The sequence below is a fragment of the Thermobia domestica genome, chromosome 2, assembly GCF_964235325.1.
Source record: "Thermobia domestica chromosome 2, izTheDome1.hap1.1, whole genome shotgun sequence".
NCBI classification, from domain to species: Eukaryota; Metazoa; Arthropoda; class Insecta; order Zygentoma; family Lepismatidae; genus Thermobia; species Thermobia domestica.
In genome coordinates this window covers 183035267-183051152 of record NC_137455.1, presented here as the reverse complement: position 1 = coordinate 183051152, position 15886 = coordinate 183035267, and the positions used below count along the sequence as shown (strand labels likewise).

The window sequence follows — 15886 nt, the reverse complement described above, 5'->3', positions numbered from 1 at the left end:
GGAAATTAAATATTATTGCAGCATATGTATTAGTCCTTTACCCCAACTTGTACATTTGGTGTTAATGATGATAATTAAATAAAAAGCAGGTGGATAAATATTAGATCTATGGTAAGAGTTGCCTTGATGGCGGCCATGTTCAAATCCGCCATTTTGAATCAGACAAAAGTTTTAAACAAGTAATAGTACAGTGAGAACAAGAGCGAGCGAGAAATAGATGTGAACAGGATACAAGAAAAATAACGAAATGGCGTGCAAGTACAGCATTAAACAACTAACATTGTAACGCTACCATTGTATTTCTGATTAACTTCTAGCCCGAAGTCATCTATTGCATTACTCTATTCCCATTTAATTTTGTGCTGGTTAATGATAAAGCAAAAATGGTTATACCGTTGGATTTATGGTAAAATTTGCTATTAATAAGGTGTCGCTGTTATGCGTTTTGTTTAAAACTTTTGTCTGATTCAAAATGGAGGATTTGAACATGGCCGCCATCAAGGCAACTCTTACCATAGACCTAATATTTATCCACCTGCTTTTTATTTAATTATTATCATTAACACAAAATTTACAAGGTGCTGCAACAATATTTAATTTCCCTGTAACTTTTTATCAATTGCGCGTAAATCAAAATTAACGTCACCATTGTTCTTCTGATTAAATTTGTGTCTTCAATCATGTATCACATGCCCCTATTCCTATTTTAAAAACTTAACCTTAATTCAAAATGGCGGATTTCAAGATGGCCGCCGTCAGGTATACCCTTACTATATGACTTCCCCCTAGTCCTAATATATACCCATATATTTGTTATTCACCTTTTGTTGTTACAAGAGGCCTTACAGAGCTTTTACCTCCAACTGTATGAAGACTATTCTGTACTCTCATGTGATGTTCTGGTAGCTGTATCTCCTAAGCCCCTGGAGCTTCGCACCTACAACTTCATTGAAATACTGACCAAATTTAGTACTACTTTCTCATATGTGTCTCAGTCAGCAACTCGATCCACCCAAACGTAAGGTTTACTTGTCAGTCACCAATGTCGTTTTGTAATATCTTAATAACGTTAATATTACTTTTTCATAATTTCTTGTTAAAATTGGCTTAAAATACGCCACTGGCTTTGTGATGAATACTAGAGGACAAATATTTTGGTTCTCATTTTATATGCAAACATAGTATGTTTAGTCATTATCATATTTGACAGGTATTAATCGTTATTTACTTCTTTTTAAATTATATTAGTTTCTATGGACAATGTCAGCTACAGGATTTTCAAGTAGATGATGCTGTTTGTTCACCCTACTTGATTGATGTTGTGCAGTCAACTTTTTTTTTCTTTTTTTTATGCTTCAGAAGTAAGAATTTACGGATATTGCAAGGTCTATTCATTTGAAATCATCCAATTTCCAATTGCTGACAAAATTTATTATTATTTTATTTTTATGCACAAAATTGTACTACAGGGTGGTCGAAAAGTGTGGAAATATCCTAATAAGTGGCAAACACTGCGAAATATGGGAATGGGGAAAAATATTTAAGGACATATCACAGCGACGTCCGCCATCTTGAATTTTACTCAATTGTCTCAAATGGAAACCATACCAAATGATATGTCATTTTAATACCAAATTGAATGGTATTGTTTATTTTTCTCTAGTACTAACTATTACGAAGTTATAACTGTTTCTTTGTGTTGTTGCAGGAGTAGACGACGGCCTCGATGCGTGCAGAGCGCATTGAGATCGTGGTGATATTTAAAGAATGCAGGGTGATTGCAGATGATTTTAACCACCGTCATCCAGAAAGAACTCCCATCAACAAGGTACTGTGTTGAAAGTGCTGAAGAAATTTCAAGAAACCGGATCTGTGACAGATCGATTTGAAAACAGGCTGGTGGACCATGGATGGAGACAGACAAAGCAGCAACTGTGGTCTATAATCATCCAATGAAAGTCCCAATAGAAGCACGCACCTCAATTATGCACATTATGTCACTGAGTAAGTGGCAGTCTTATAAACTGCAACTTCACCAACATCTTTCAAATATGATCCAAATCATCGTCTGGAATTTGTTCAATGGGTCATAGAGCAGTTATAACAAAACCTCACATTTGACTCTGACATCTTGTTTACTGATGATGCAAACTTTTATGTGTCCGGTGAGGTTAACAAACAGAATGTGCAGTATTTTTCGGATAGTAATCCATATTGGTTTGACACGTCTACAGGTGTTCTTACTAAGGTGACGGTGTGTTGTAGCGTATGGGGAACTCGCATTGTGGATCCATTATTCATTGCAGGGACCCTAACACCGATAGATTATTGGCGCATATTAGAAGACATTTTACCATCACTGATGTCGGAGAATGGGTCATTTCCTAAGTGTTTCCACCACGATGGCGCCCCACCCCATTACGGCACCTATGTCCGTGAGTACCGTATTTTGTTTGTATACCGTATTTTTCATATTCGGGTAAACTGTAACAATGACATTAACACTAAAAGTATTCAGCGCTCACCTTAGATTGAGTGTTAAAGCTATTGATATTACGGAAATGACTAGCTATGATCCCTTATAATCAGCGACTTCCATGTTTGATACAACATGCTTATCATATGTCCATGAAGCAGTTTACCTGAACATTAAATTGGGCATAACGTTTCGGGTTGCCAACTTTCCGATATTTTACCGGACAGTTCGGTTTTTGATCCCCTTGTCCTGTACAATCTCAAAACTGGACTTAAATATCCGTTAATTTTTCCTCTTACTGGCCTTATTCTCTGTTCTATTCAGATTATTTTGGAGTGACGAAAAGAATCGTTTGTCGATGAACATGGTTAAAGGAGATTTTTTAATTTCTGTTTAATATCGACCTACCGTGCGCTTAATTTGCTGAGGAGTGGAAGGCAGGAAAATTTACTGAACTTATCAAAACTGCTATCGGTCAACAAAAGTACATTTTCAAGAGCGTAGCTAGCATTGCTCATCAGCTCAGCGTTTCCACACGTCCCCGGCAATGCCAGAACCGGAACCGGGGCTGTTTTTTACACGCGGCCGGCAAAACCGTGCCAGCTCCTGCAATGTCGGTGCTGGCGCTGCTTTGCACACACATCCCGGTAATGTCGGTGCCGAGAAGTAGTTTGAGTTTGAACGTAAAGGAGAGAACATGAGTCCAGCAATAAACAAACGATATTTCCTTCCCTTGCTGTACTCACAATCGTCGTATGGAACAAATGCCAGACTAGACACAGAGTACATGGATATTTTCATTATGATCTATATGGTAAAGCAGCGTGCAACCATAAAACTGGAAATTTTCTTGTTCTGTTTGTGTTTTTCAGTTCTTTCTGTAGTTGTGTTTTAGTTTTTATTTACTTTAACTTTATTTACCTTTGTTATGTTTGGGAATGCCCACTTCTTCGATTATGATGGAAATTTAAATCCTTGTTTTCTTATTATGAAGGTTATTCATACCCTACATACTGTGTTGCATAATTAACAGGATAAACACTGGACAAATATCCTATATTCATAATTTCTTCAAATCTCTATTTTGTTCATTTCCGCCATGTTGATGTTTTTTTTATTATGACTTCATACATGCTAAGACATATTCTCTACTGAAACGAATCCAACGACCCCTCTGTTTAAATCGTTTAAGTAAGTTTTGGCTGTAGAAGATAACAAATTAATATACATACAAACATTTGTGAAATTCACTTTCCGCTTTGCCGTAGTTGGGTAATTCAAACAAGATCCGAATTTCACTTGCTGAAAATTTATGTAAATAGCAAGCCGCTATATTTGTGGTACCTTACAGCCATTTTGATTATTTCATTCTTCATTATATATTGAAGTGATGTGAAAAAAAGAACATAACAGAAAAAATGAAGTAAACAAAAAATCCAAATACAGGGAAAAAAACAAGAATACACAACGCCTTGCCGCTCATTCACTTGTAGCTAGATTGAAGAAACCTATCAGCAAGCCGGCTCCGGCATTACCAGCTGCGTGTGTATCCACGCATAAGAAAGCATTGCTGCCGACAAAACCGGAGCCGGAGCCGACACTGATATTGTCGGCGGTTAGGCCGACTGTATTTGCCGGTCCCTTGAATTCCACCGGATTTTTTGCCGATTCGGAAAGCGTGTGCAAGCAACCATTTGATTACATTGCCGCAGATTCCATCGCCGGCATTGTCGGAACCGGAACTGGCATTGCTGGGGACGTATGCAAACGCTCTTAGCCTCCTTAGGTATACGGCACATCGAGTATTGAGCGATATAAAATCTACAACTATAAATCTATATTATAAAATTGAAAATGACTATGTTTGTGACTTCTAATCTCTTGAACCACCCGACCGATCTTGATCAAATTTTCAATATATATGACGTTTGGACCTCAGATGGTTTTTGCCATATCACTTTGACGATTAAACTTAGGGGAGAGGGAGTTATAAAATAATATATAAAACTTAATAACTCTTGAACCAAACGACCAATCTCGATCAAATTTTTAACATAGATGAGGTTCAAGCCTGGAATGTTATTTGTCAATTCAATTTGACGGAGCGACGTATGGAAGGAGGAGGAGGGGGAGATAAACAAAAATCAATTTAAATAAAAATAAAAGTGACTAAGTTTGTGACTTAATAACTCTTGAACCATCCAAGCAATCTTAATAAAATTTTAAGCATGCATGAGGTTCGGGACTGAAAAGTTTTTTAAACTTTCACTTTGATGGTAGAACCTAGGGAAGGAGGAGGAGGTATATATAAAAATAAATAAAACTTAATAACTATTGAAACACCCGACCGATCTCGATCACATTTTCAACATAGATAAGGTTCGGGCCTGAAGTGGTTTCTGTCATATCACTTTGACGGTGCAGCTTAGGGGAAGGTGAGAGGAGAGATATATAAAAATGATCGAAAATGACCGATATTAGAATCAATAGTTTTGGAGGTCGCTGAGATAAATAGTGACACTTCCGATGCTGTTTAAATCCAAATTCAGCCTCGTAGTTTGGCGAAGGGGAGGGAAGATATATAAAATGATCGAAAATGACAAATATTAGTGTCTAATTCACAGTTTTCGAGGTCGCTGAGTTGAATACTGACGCTTCCGATATTGTTTACAACTAAATTCAGCCCCGTAACTTGGAGAAAGGGAGGAAGGAAATATATAAAAATTATCGAAAATGACCATTATCAATGTTGAATCCATTTTTTTCGAGGTCATTGAGATGAACAGTGACACTTCCGATGCTGTGAGTTGCAACATGGGAGAGGAGGATAGATTTATTGAAAATGGCTGATATTAGTGACAAATCCATAGTTTTCGAGGTCCGTAAGATGAACAGTGACATTTTGAGCCGTTTAAATCCAATTCAGCCCCGCAACTTGGAGAGAAGGAGGGGAGAGAAATATAAAAATCACCGAAAATGACCGATATCAGAAAGCGCTTTAGTAATAGTAAGAAGTCACTGACTAACCAAACATATTATTATTATAAATTTAACCCAACGAAGTGGGTAATTGATGCTAGTAATCCATATTCACAAGTGAGACTGATTTTGCACAGTTATTTCAAACAACTTGAAGTTTGATTAAGTTATTTTGTATTTCTAATATAGGTCAAAAGAAAAGTATTTATATAAATTGAGTTTTCAGAAAAGACATAGACAGTTGAGTCTTTTTAGTTTGCACTTAAATTATTCTAAAATATTAAAAGTGTTGATAATAATTATTATTATTTTAATTTTTCTATCTTTTTTGGTCAATATTGCTAGACATATCCTCCTCCTCCTCATCATCATCCTCATAGCTATTCTGCTATTATTGGCAGGTTACTTGCTGCAACTCAGAAACCTCGATGTACGGTGGTCCTCAGCTAATCTCTTTGTCTTGACGTAGCAATTTTCTGTTTTAATACCTTCCTTCAACTACAGTCTTCTTCAGTCCCTCCCTCTCTTTCCTTCCACCATACCGTCTAGCACGTCCTTCACAGCTAATATCCCAACCAGTTCCTCTTCCTCCTCTTATCAATATGTAAAATTCTTCTTTTTTCCACTACTGCTAATATTTCTAACACATTCTCATTCGTTTTCCGTTCAACACAGCTAATTCTCTTTTTTCTTCATGCCCACGTTTCGAAAATCTGAAATTTTTCATCGCTTTTGTATAATGTCCATGTTTATGTCCCATAGGGTACATATTGGATTCAGTAAAACAAATTCAATATTTAATTGGAAGTTTGTTTAATACAAAGATTAGCTAATCGTGGTTGAAAAGAAAATTCTGATGTCTTTAGAGTGTACAAATAATTTTGCAATTCATGGTATTTCAATAATCTGTGCCGTCTTGATTTTCTTTCATGCGTCTCAGGGGTAGTCTCCCCAGTGTGGCAACCAGTGGAGTGTTGGATCTGTTGTAACGCTGGGGTTCCGGTATTGGAAGCCAAGTTTTGTAATGATAATGCTATTGTTTCGGGCGCTAAGTTTTGCAACGATAGAAAATTACTAATAATGAAAGGAAAGTTTCTGCTCGGGCTGCCAAATAGAATTACTGCGTGATATTACGAATAAGCAGATCTTACGTATTCGGGCGACGAGGAATATGAAACGTGTTGTTTTCGGAATTCGATTCCTTATCTCTAATTTGCATATTTAATCTGCACTAGAATGAATAATTAAGGCACTCACGGATGAGCCTAATATGCATCAGAAAAATGAATACCTGACCTTGTACTTGAAAAGTGAATGGTACTGATGAGCGACAACTCATCTGCCTATTACACAAATAAAAAAAAATGAATGAGAGTTTGGAGAATTGAAGTTGACTCCACGGGGCTCGAACTTCAGTTCTCCAAGGTAAAAAATACAGTTTTGCTAAGATGGCTTGGAATAAAAAAAAAATTGATATATACAACGAAAGATGACCTAATGTCAAATCGATCCTGTTTTCCCCATAACGGTGTCTCCAAGGCGCTAGGAAAACAGGTGCGTAGTTAAGTGATTTAAACATGCGGAGCAAAAATCTCACAAGCTGCAAAGCTGAAAGAAAGATTTTTCGCTAATGGGTTGTTCAGTTGGCTACACTGACTATCACCTTGTCACCGAAGTGTGTGGAGATAGCAAAAATAGTTTAAAAGCAACAAACAAGGAAAGTTTAATTTAAAGTTAAAAAAAATGAGTTAATTTAGATAAAGATTTCTGATGGTCAATGTAACAATGCTTCAACTTTTTCTGTTCAGGGTAATTTGAAATAACTTCTAGGTATGCTAATATCAGTTAAAGAAATAGGCATATCTTTGAAATGATAACCACATAAATGCTTTGGTTCTAACGTCAAATAGACTTTTAATAAGTTTAACGAGAAAGAAGGTTATATTTACAAAAATCAACAAGAAAGTTAATTTGGATTTACAAAAAAATGAATTAATTGACTTTACTGAAAATGAATCAGACTTTTGACTGTTTTGACCAAATAATATGATTTCTCTTAACACATTCTTCACTGTACAACGTTAATATTCAAGTTATTTAATCTTGACTGTAAAATTTAGCAACAATCTATTTCTACTCAACTAAACTGACAATATTCGATTCTTTATAATTACCATGACGTAGTTATACAAACAAAAATTTCTATTGAACTGAATATTAATTAACAAAATGATTTATTGTTTTCCCCCCTTAGACATAAACGACTATTAAATAATTCGCCCACAGTTATTACCTCTTTTTAGCAAGAAAAGAAATGGAAATAAGTTTAATAATCGGATTGCGGAATGAAAGAATTAATGGTTTAGGTTGCTTGCAAGACTTACTGGAGAAATAGTTTAGAAGCGATAGTATGCTTTTGAGAAAATTTAGTGCACCGTTTCTAATGAACTCTAGTGAATTTTCAATATTAAAAGATTTGCATAAACAAGACATAACTTTGTACACATACTATATCAGTTGGAAAATAACACAATTCAAAATAAAATCGTTACACAACACTAACTACACAAATATTTCATATTCAAATACACTACACAGAAATATATATATAGTACTAGTATTATTATAGTTTGGCCAATTGATCAAAATAATTATATTGTCGACACTTTTTGATTTTCTCACTGATTCCTTCTTTTGCGAATAAACGTTTCTCCATAGCTATGGACCCTATCTGCGTTCGTTGCTCAGATAGGTACCTCCGAAGGGATTTACTCGAGTATCTTAAGTTGTTTACCTTATTTATGAGACTCTAACGATATTACGGGATAAGAATGTTTACACTTATTTGTCCGAAACTTACTGAACATAGCACGTCTTTGGAAGCTTTATATTGATTGTTTCTTTTAAGAATGAGTATAATAAAAATTGACAAGTTACAATAAAATGGTATTAAGCCTGTTTACCACTCTGACACATATTTCCCTAACACAACCTATACAAATGTTAAAATTTGAACAACTAGACTTTGACGCTAAATCATGGTTTACTCAAAACAGAAATTATATTACATGCACACATCTTAAACGCGATTTATGTTTGAAGGAGAAATAATCCACACTTGATATAAATAAATATTGGATTGCATATAAATGATTATAATGACTGCTTCAAGGATCTAAATATTGACACATGACGATTACAAATAAATGCATGATTGAAGATCAAATCAAAGTATACAAATTTCACTAGTATAATATTCACAAAAAAATTCATGGTACTTATTCAAGAATGAAATGAATTAATTTTGGAAATGCAACCAAGGCATTAGGCTATTTGTTTACTTCTTTCAAAAAGAATTTAAAAAAATGCTCTAAATGTTTACGGACAGTTCCGTATGAATAAACAATGTCCCGAAGTTTCTAGGAAAGGGTGAGTATGGAGATCACGAATCACGGAAATATTGGCCATAGTCCTTCTTCAATAAAGAAAATAACAGAATACTTTGTCCTACCTTAATAAGTCTTTCCGCTTATATTTCCACACTTCAGAAGAAAACTGCACTGTACTTAACTGACCGTCACAATGCTTCCTAATGTCCCTTCTCAGACCCCGCTGTCCTCTGGGTTCAACTCCCGGAGAAGAGGTCCTCGTTTGTCTGAAGCGTCTGGGTCTTCCTGTGGCAAGGCATCTGTCTCGAGTATCGGGGATCGAACCCGTGTCTCCGTCCTTCATCTCCATGTTGTTGAAATGCAACGATGCGTCACTTATCAAATCCATCTGCACTTAAATTTCACTCGCACAGTTTATATATATCCGCCATCCATCGCACTACTTTTCCTCTCTTTTCACTGAATACAGGAAGTCCACATATATAGATCAATCACAGACTCAGTTCAAAATCACAAATTACGTAGCGTCACCGTAAGATGATAAAAATAATATCTATGGTTAATGTTTTAAATATTTACATAAGTAATTTTGTAATGACTATGTTGCTGTGGATAACGCGTGGTTTGAGTAGCTGGCTGCTAAGGGGTCTTAATTACTTAAGTATATATATATATAAGTTGACATATCCTTATGAGTCGCGTATTGGTGATGTTTTTACGATGAAGAGTCGATTTAGAGTAACCTCTCTTCCATGTAGGCGTTCTCCCAGCTTTCTTTCTTTCTTTTTTTCTTTTTTTTTTAAATAGACGCTTCATTTTTCTCTTTGTAAATTTTGAATTTCGGATTCTGATTCGCCGCTTGAAGTTCGTGACACCATTTCCCTAAAATCGGTTGATAATTTGGCTTGGGTTTCTAGCGTCTCTTCTGGGCTAGTACGTGATGTTAAAGAGTTTCATAAGCACTTGCGAAGATTATAGATAAAAAATTTTGGTTCCTGTGTGTCTGTGACGTGATATTTGCGATATCGAGGTACTTAGGTAGTGCGACAGTGTGGCTGAAGTAACAATAGCAATTCCATCAACTTTGACTGGCGAGGTAGAAAGGTGGGTGGTCTATTAGTGCGGTCGACGTTTTATGTTTTTTTTTTTTTTGGAAAGCAGAGAAACTTCTTTACCTGGGACAAATGAAAGAGGTTCGCTTGGCTGCTAAATGAAACAAAATAAAATTTTCCTTGACTTTTAAAATAAGTTGAATTTCTATATAAATATGTTTTTAATTTGAATATATGAACAATTAATTGAGTATGTGAGCGTAATTGTCACACTGTTAAAAAATATAAAAAGATTACGAAACGTTGTTATTTATCTTATAAGTAGTGAAGCGTTTGCACCCATTAAAAAAATAAAAGTAAGCACGGGATCACCTATGTTATACATTATCATCATACACGAAGGTAAGCTACAGGTATATTACATTTAGAAACATATTGTATTTTCATTACTATTGGAGCATTGCAGAATTTATTATCCCTTATATCCAGAGTAAAATTTACCTATGAAAATCATAAGGTTTCTTAAAAGCGAGACTTGCAAAACTCTTGCAAGCAAGACCAAGACCAAGACCAAGTGTTCGAGTGCAAGACCAAGACCAAGACTGGATGTGCAAGACCAAGAGCAAGACCAAGACCACCCCGGTCTTGGTCTTGGTCTTGCATTTGCTCATCACTAACACCGAGTTTCATTTTCCTAATTGAACGGGGTCCTGAGATCAGGTGTATTCAATTTTTGACATAAATTTTTGAACCTTCCCCTTTAAAACACGCCCTTCAAATAAACTAATGTGATAAAACCAAAGTTAGACTATGGTCTAGTCATGCAACATCATCAAAATCGATCCAGCAGTCTAGAAGTTATTTTAGTGCATGTTTATATCTTTACTGCATATTTAAGGGCATATTTTAAGTAGATTGCAAACAAGGCTTTCATCAAAAACATATTTTGACATTTCTTTTCCGTGTTGGAACTAGTAACGGTTTTTCAATGGTTCACTACCTAAGAAGACAATAATAATTTGATATCATCAATTGTTGGAAGGTTAATCGCCGACGAAGGAATAGAGCAAACGGGAATATTCTACATGGAAAATTGCTTTAATTCTATAATATCAAATTGGTTCAATTCTATTAAAATGTCCTTTTCTTAATTTTGATTGATCATTACCACATGACTGGAAGTATATCTCCAATCGAAGAACAGATAACGAAGTGGATAAATAAATCATTCAATAATGAAGTATCTATAGGCCTGTTTTACACTGATTTACATTGGAATAACTAGAAATAAACTCAAGCACGTCATTAATCTGCTTGTTAGGTGTCACGAATTCTTATATCTGTTATATTCTTATCGGATAAATAATAAATGTTCATTTGATAAGAGATGCTCGATAAAATACTAAAACATTCCATACTCTAAAAGAGACATACTGTCTCTTAGCACTTAAAATAACAACCTACTTAAATGTTATCTTTTATCTATGTTCTATTGTTATGGTAAAACGTGATCTTGTAAGGAGTTTTTTTAAAAAAGAAATATTAGAAACTACCCGTTGCCGAGTCTTAATTCAGATCTGGATAAAAAGAGCAAGTACTCGTCATTCAACAATCTTAAATCAGAGACTAGATAAATGAAAGGCAAAAGAACGTTTTCAGAATCATTCTATTGCCCGGATGTTTATTTTCTGTTGTTATGTAAGCCCACGACACCAAAATGTAATGTTGGTAGCGTACAGTCCAGGCGTTCTTAGAAATGTCGATAGATTTAGGATGAAGAATATCTAAATATTTTCGCCTAGACATTTATGCAACCTGTACCTCCTGAATGTTTTGAAGTTTGCATATTAGAGTTACTCAAAACATATACTTTTACATATAATATACTCGTATTTTATAATAAAGGATTAGTTTATTACTACACATGTGCACGGAACACTTTTTGCTAAAATACATACCCTGCCCAAGAATGACATGTAATCGCAATTTATCTTAGGCAGGAGGAAGCAATTTTACAACTCGGGGGGGCAAACACCTCGGAAGCATGCCTGGAAGAACCATTGTTCGTGACAATGATTCTCAACCCTTGTGTTGTGCAGCCTCTTAACATGTGTCGCTAAATTTTAAAATTAAAAAAAAAACATGAAACATTTTTAAAAACTGTTAAAATTTGTCTTGAGGCAAATACCAGTCAACACCTCGAACTGCAACAGCATTACTCATTACCACATAGAATCACTCCTCCATAGTCTTATATCACTATAATTTATATTATTAATTTAAAAACAATCAAAAAGTGTGTGGTGATGTGGTCTTTCGGGAAAGTGCGTGCTGTCCGTCACAAAATACTGGGAACCACTGGTTTATGATATAGTTAAACTAGCAGAAGTGAAGACGGGAAGAATAATTTTTTAAGTACATTATTTGAAATAATAGAAAGTAAAGAAGAATACATAAAGAAGAGCAGCATCTTCGGGGTTGCCCTGTCAATTCCAGTACGCCACTCAGAAAATAAGGAACTAAGTGGAATAAATAACGAACCGAGAAGGATAAGAAACGACATGCAACACCTTCGGCATTGCCCCTGTGAAAAGTAAAGAATTTAATAAAATTTTAAAAAACCACGAGCAACGCCTTTGGCAGTTGCTTCTGTCAATTTTCGAACAAGCTCACACGCAAGTATTTGACTAAACTTGGGCTTAAATGCAATGAGACTGACCAATCAGCTCAGTTACTCCGAAAACTATGGATTTTTCAACATTTTTCTCGATCATTTTGGACATTTTATTTTTCATCCTTTCCCACTCCCCACCCCATGCCGATGGCTGAGCTTGCATTTAGACGACATCTGGAAAGTCACTATTCATTTAAGTTATTCCGAAAAGTCTGGTTTCGATATTAATATTGGTCATTTTCGATTACTTATACATGTCATTTCTTCCCACCGCCTAGGGGTGTCTTAGCCCGACAGTATTTTTCCAGGTTACAAGTCATATGTGTACATCAACTCGTTTTTAGAAATCAGGTTACATATACCGACCATCCCAACGTGAGAAATTAGTGAGATATTTTGTATATATATATATATATATATATATATATATATATATATATATATGTATATTAGACAACTTCTTCCCCTTTTAAACCCCTCCTCCCTTTAGCATACAAACCAAAAAGCCCTCTAAGTCTCTTCCAGACGATGATCTCTTTGATAAAATTACTTTGAAATATGCCAAGTCAACCGTGTGGATTTGTATATCGGGTAAACAAACATACAAACGTTCATTTCTAAGTAGAGGATTTAATATATACACAAAGCATTTAAGTATATACACGACATATGTAAAAAAAAAAAAAAAACGTCTGTCCTAGTAGTTCAACTTTATCATAGCATGATTTGTCAGTGAATGACGCACATAGCAATAAGAAAAAAAAGGTTGAGCTGTTTCCTCTACCGGAACGAACTAGTCATCCATGTGATTACTGACTTTTGACAAATAAATCCATGATATAAATTTTTTTATTGCTATCGTGAACAACATTGAAGCATCTTTTGTAATTTTATGACGTATTGAACACATTTTAGTTCTAGATCTTATAGAAATGAAATATGCAGGATTATTGCGTCTTCGTGGCCAAGATCAAAATTAATAGTTTATCTTAACTTCCTGTAAAAAGTGATTAGCGAAAAGGCCATGGTCTGGCTCTCTGCCAGTGAATGGGTAACTTTATTTGTCTGTTAACCAAGGGAACTTCCATTCTAACTTCTCAAAGCTAGCGTTCACGTGTTGCTCACGTTGACACGTTTCGCATCTTTAGTCAATACACAGTTGATAAATTGTTTGCTGAACGGAACGGCACGCCTTAACTAGGCAGTCTTTAGGATATAAAGTACACAAATAAATACACACAAATATAAAAAGACCGTCCGTGTTTCACGAACGCGCACGACCTGCGCAATGGGTTTGTTTTCGTTCTAATCACAACAACACTGCCACACACATTTTCACAGAATCACACATATGGGACGCACATGTGTTGAATTTGGAAATCGTTATCGCACAGAAGTTTCCTGTTGTTAGAGGAGGATACCTCAAATTCAGGTAAGAGGAAATTTCCATTCATTTATTTTAGATACACCTTTAAATGACAATTTTTCCGTTTTTTTTTTTTTTTTTTTTCCACAATTTTTCCGCAATCTTACATCTATTAACTTATCTGATACGAAGATCCTCAGATAGTTTCAATTGTAATGACACCTTTACCAAACTGTTCAAGATATAGCCTAAGTTAGTATTTGACGATAAATAATTGTTTTTGGAAATTTAATCCAGGATCTTATTAGTATGAACATTTCTCGTGTTCATATCTGCAAACAACTGCTATTTTAGATAATATATTTGTAGTAAACATCCGTTTACAATAGCGATGCTATGCGAAAAACGTACTTCTATTAGTTCTGCTGCTTAGTATGAGAATCGAACTATCACATGACTACATTTTAATGTGAATGTGAAGCCGACTTGGGATACATTCTGTTTTGGCGAACACAGAATTTCATTAATGGTGAAAATTCAAGTACCCAAACCCATGTCGTTCCATGGCATTTTTTATTCATATTTTAACATGGTAAATGTTTATTTTGCCATAATATAATGCTCAGTGGAGTGGGGTGGGGTAGGAAAACGCAATACCCTTTTCGCGTACGCCATTACATCCGTCCAACCAAACAAGAAAGCTAGAGAGAAATCTGTAGAGACACAGTACAAATAGGCTCTATGTGATGTTATTTTTATCAAAGCAAATAATAATAATAAAGCATGTGAAAACTTTATTTTACAATAAACTTTTAAGATCATTTAGATTAGAATATTCTCGGAAACATTGTAAGCTCTATTCTTCTATATTTTTTCTTACTCTTACGGAATTTTTTTTTCAAAAACAGAGTCATAAGTAAATAATATGTTTATTGATAAAATTCACTGCACAAAAAGTTGAATGATCAAAAGCATTATTTTTAGTTTTTGTGTGATTACGTTACACTTTATTTATTTATTTTACATACTTTCGAAAAGGTAACCGTTCCCACGACGTGTTTGGCCGAGACACAGGGCTAAGACCCAGTAGCCAGATCATATAATTTGGTCACCATTTCGCATTTGTCAAAATAATGTAGAGGTCAAATGTCTATAGCTAAACTATTTGATCGCCTAGGAGAGTTGTTGACCGGAAATTTCGTGCCCTGGACTTGACCTGTTGGCCAGAAATTTTGCAACCTGGATTGATATCAAAACCGATACAGTGTCGAGCAAAGCGAGACAATTTGTCACATTACAATCACATGAACTTCCATTGTGAATTGAATCCGCTCTCCGAAATGAGAATAGCAACTAATAAGCCAGACAATCCAAAACTAGGATAGGAGTCAGGATTTCAGCTGGAATATACAAAACATGGGAGGACGTCTTCAACTATTTCAGGGTCTAATTTTATGTGCGGATACTTCATTGATTGTTTAGATTTTACAGTTTATTTTCAGTGCCAAGGCTTTATAAGATATTACGTGGATTGTTACAAGACAACCACCCCACTGGGTATCGAATCCGAATCACATGTATATTAACCACCTGGTCAGAAAAGGCCACTACTTAAGATATGTCACATTTCTATAATAATTAGCCCACATTAGAGTTTGTAACTGTGCTTATAGGAATAAGTGCTTCCTGTGGTTTCAGGTTAAGTTACCGATTAGGCGCAGATTGTTCAATATTGAACTACCATCGTGAGGTAACTGGGGAGTAACCTAAATTGAACTGGCTCAACTAACGAGTCAAATACCCTCGGCAACATGCAGCACATCCCAACTTGGAAAAGTTTATACATTAATTTTCATATTAGTTGGAATGGAATAAATGTCTCATATTTTCATATCAAAGAAGGACTGTTTCCAGAATGTTCAATCAAAGTTTCTGTTAATTTGTAATGCC

At 35.2% G+C, this 15886-nt stretch overlaps 1 protein-coding gene across 2 annotated transcripts in view; it reads left to right on the top strand.

The window, feature by feature from the left end:
* Positions 1-2415: 2415 nt before the first annotated feature.
* LOC145678008 (speckle-type POZ protein B-like) overlaps positions 2416-15886 on the top strand; it is a 35796-nt gene continuing 22325 nt past the window's right edge. The window contains exon 1 of one of the 2 annotated variants that reach the window (XM_081748204.1): positions 2416-2435. The gene's annotated coding sequence lies outside the window, so the exon portion shown is untranslated. Of the gene's footprint in view, positions 2436-13514; positions 14003-15886 lie in introns of those variants that run through there. The other variant, XM_081748203.1, reaches the window with a different exon arrangement.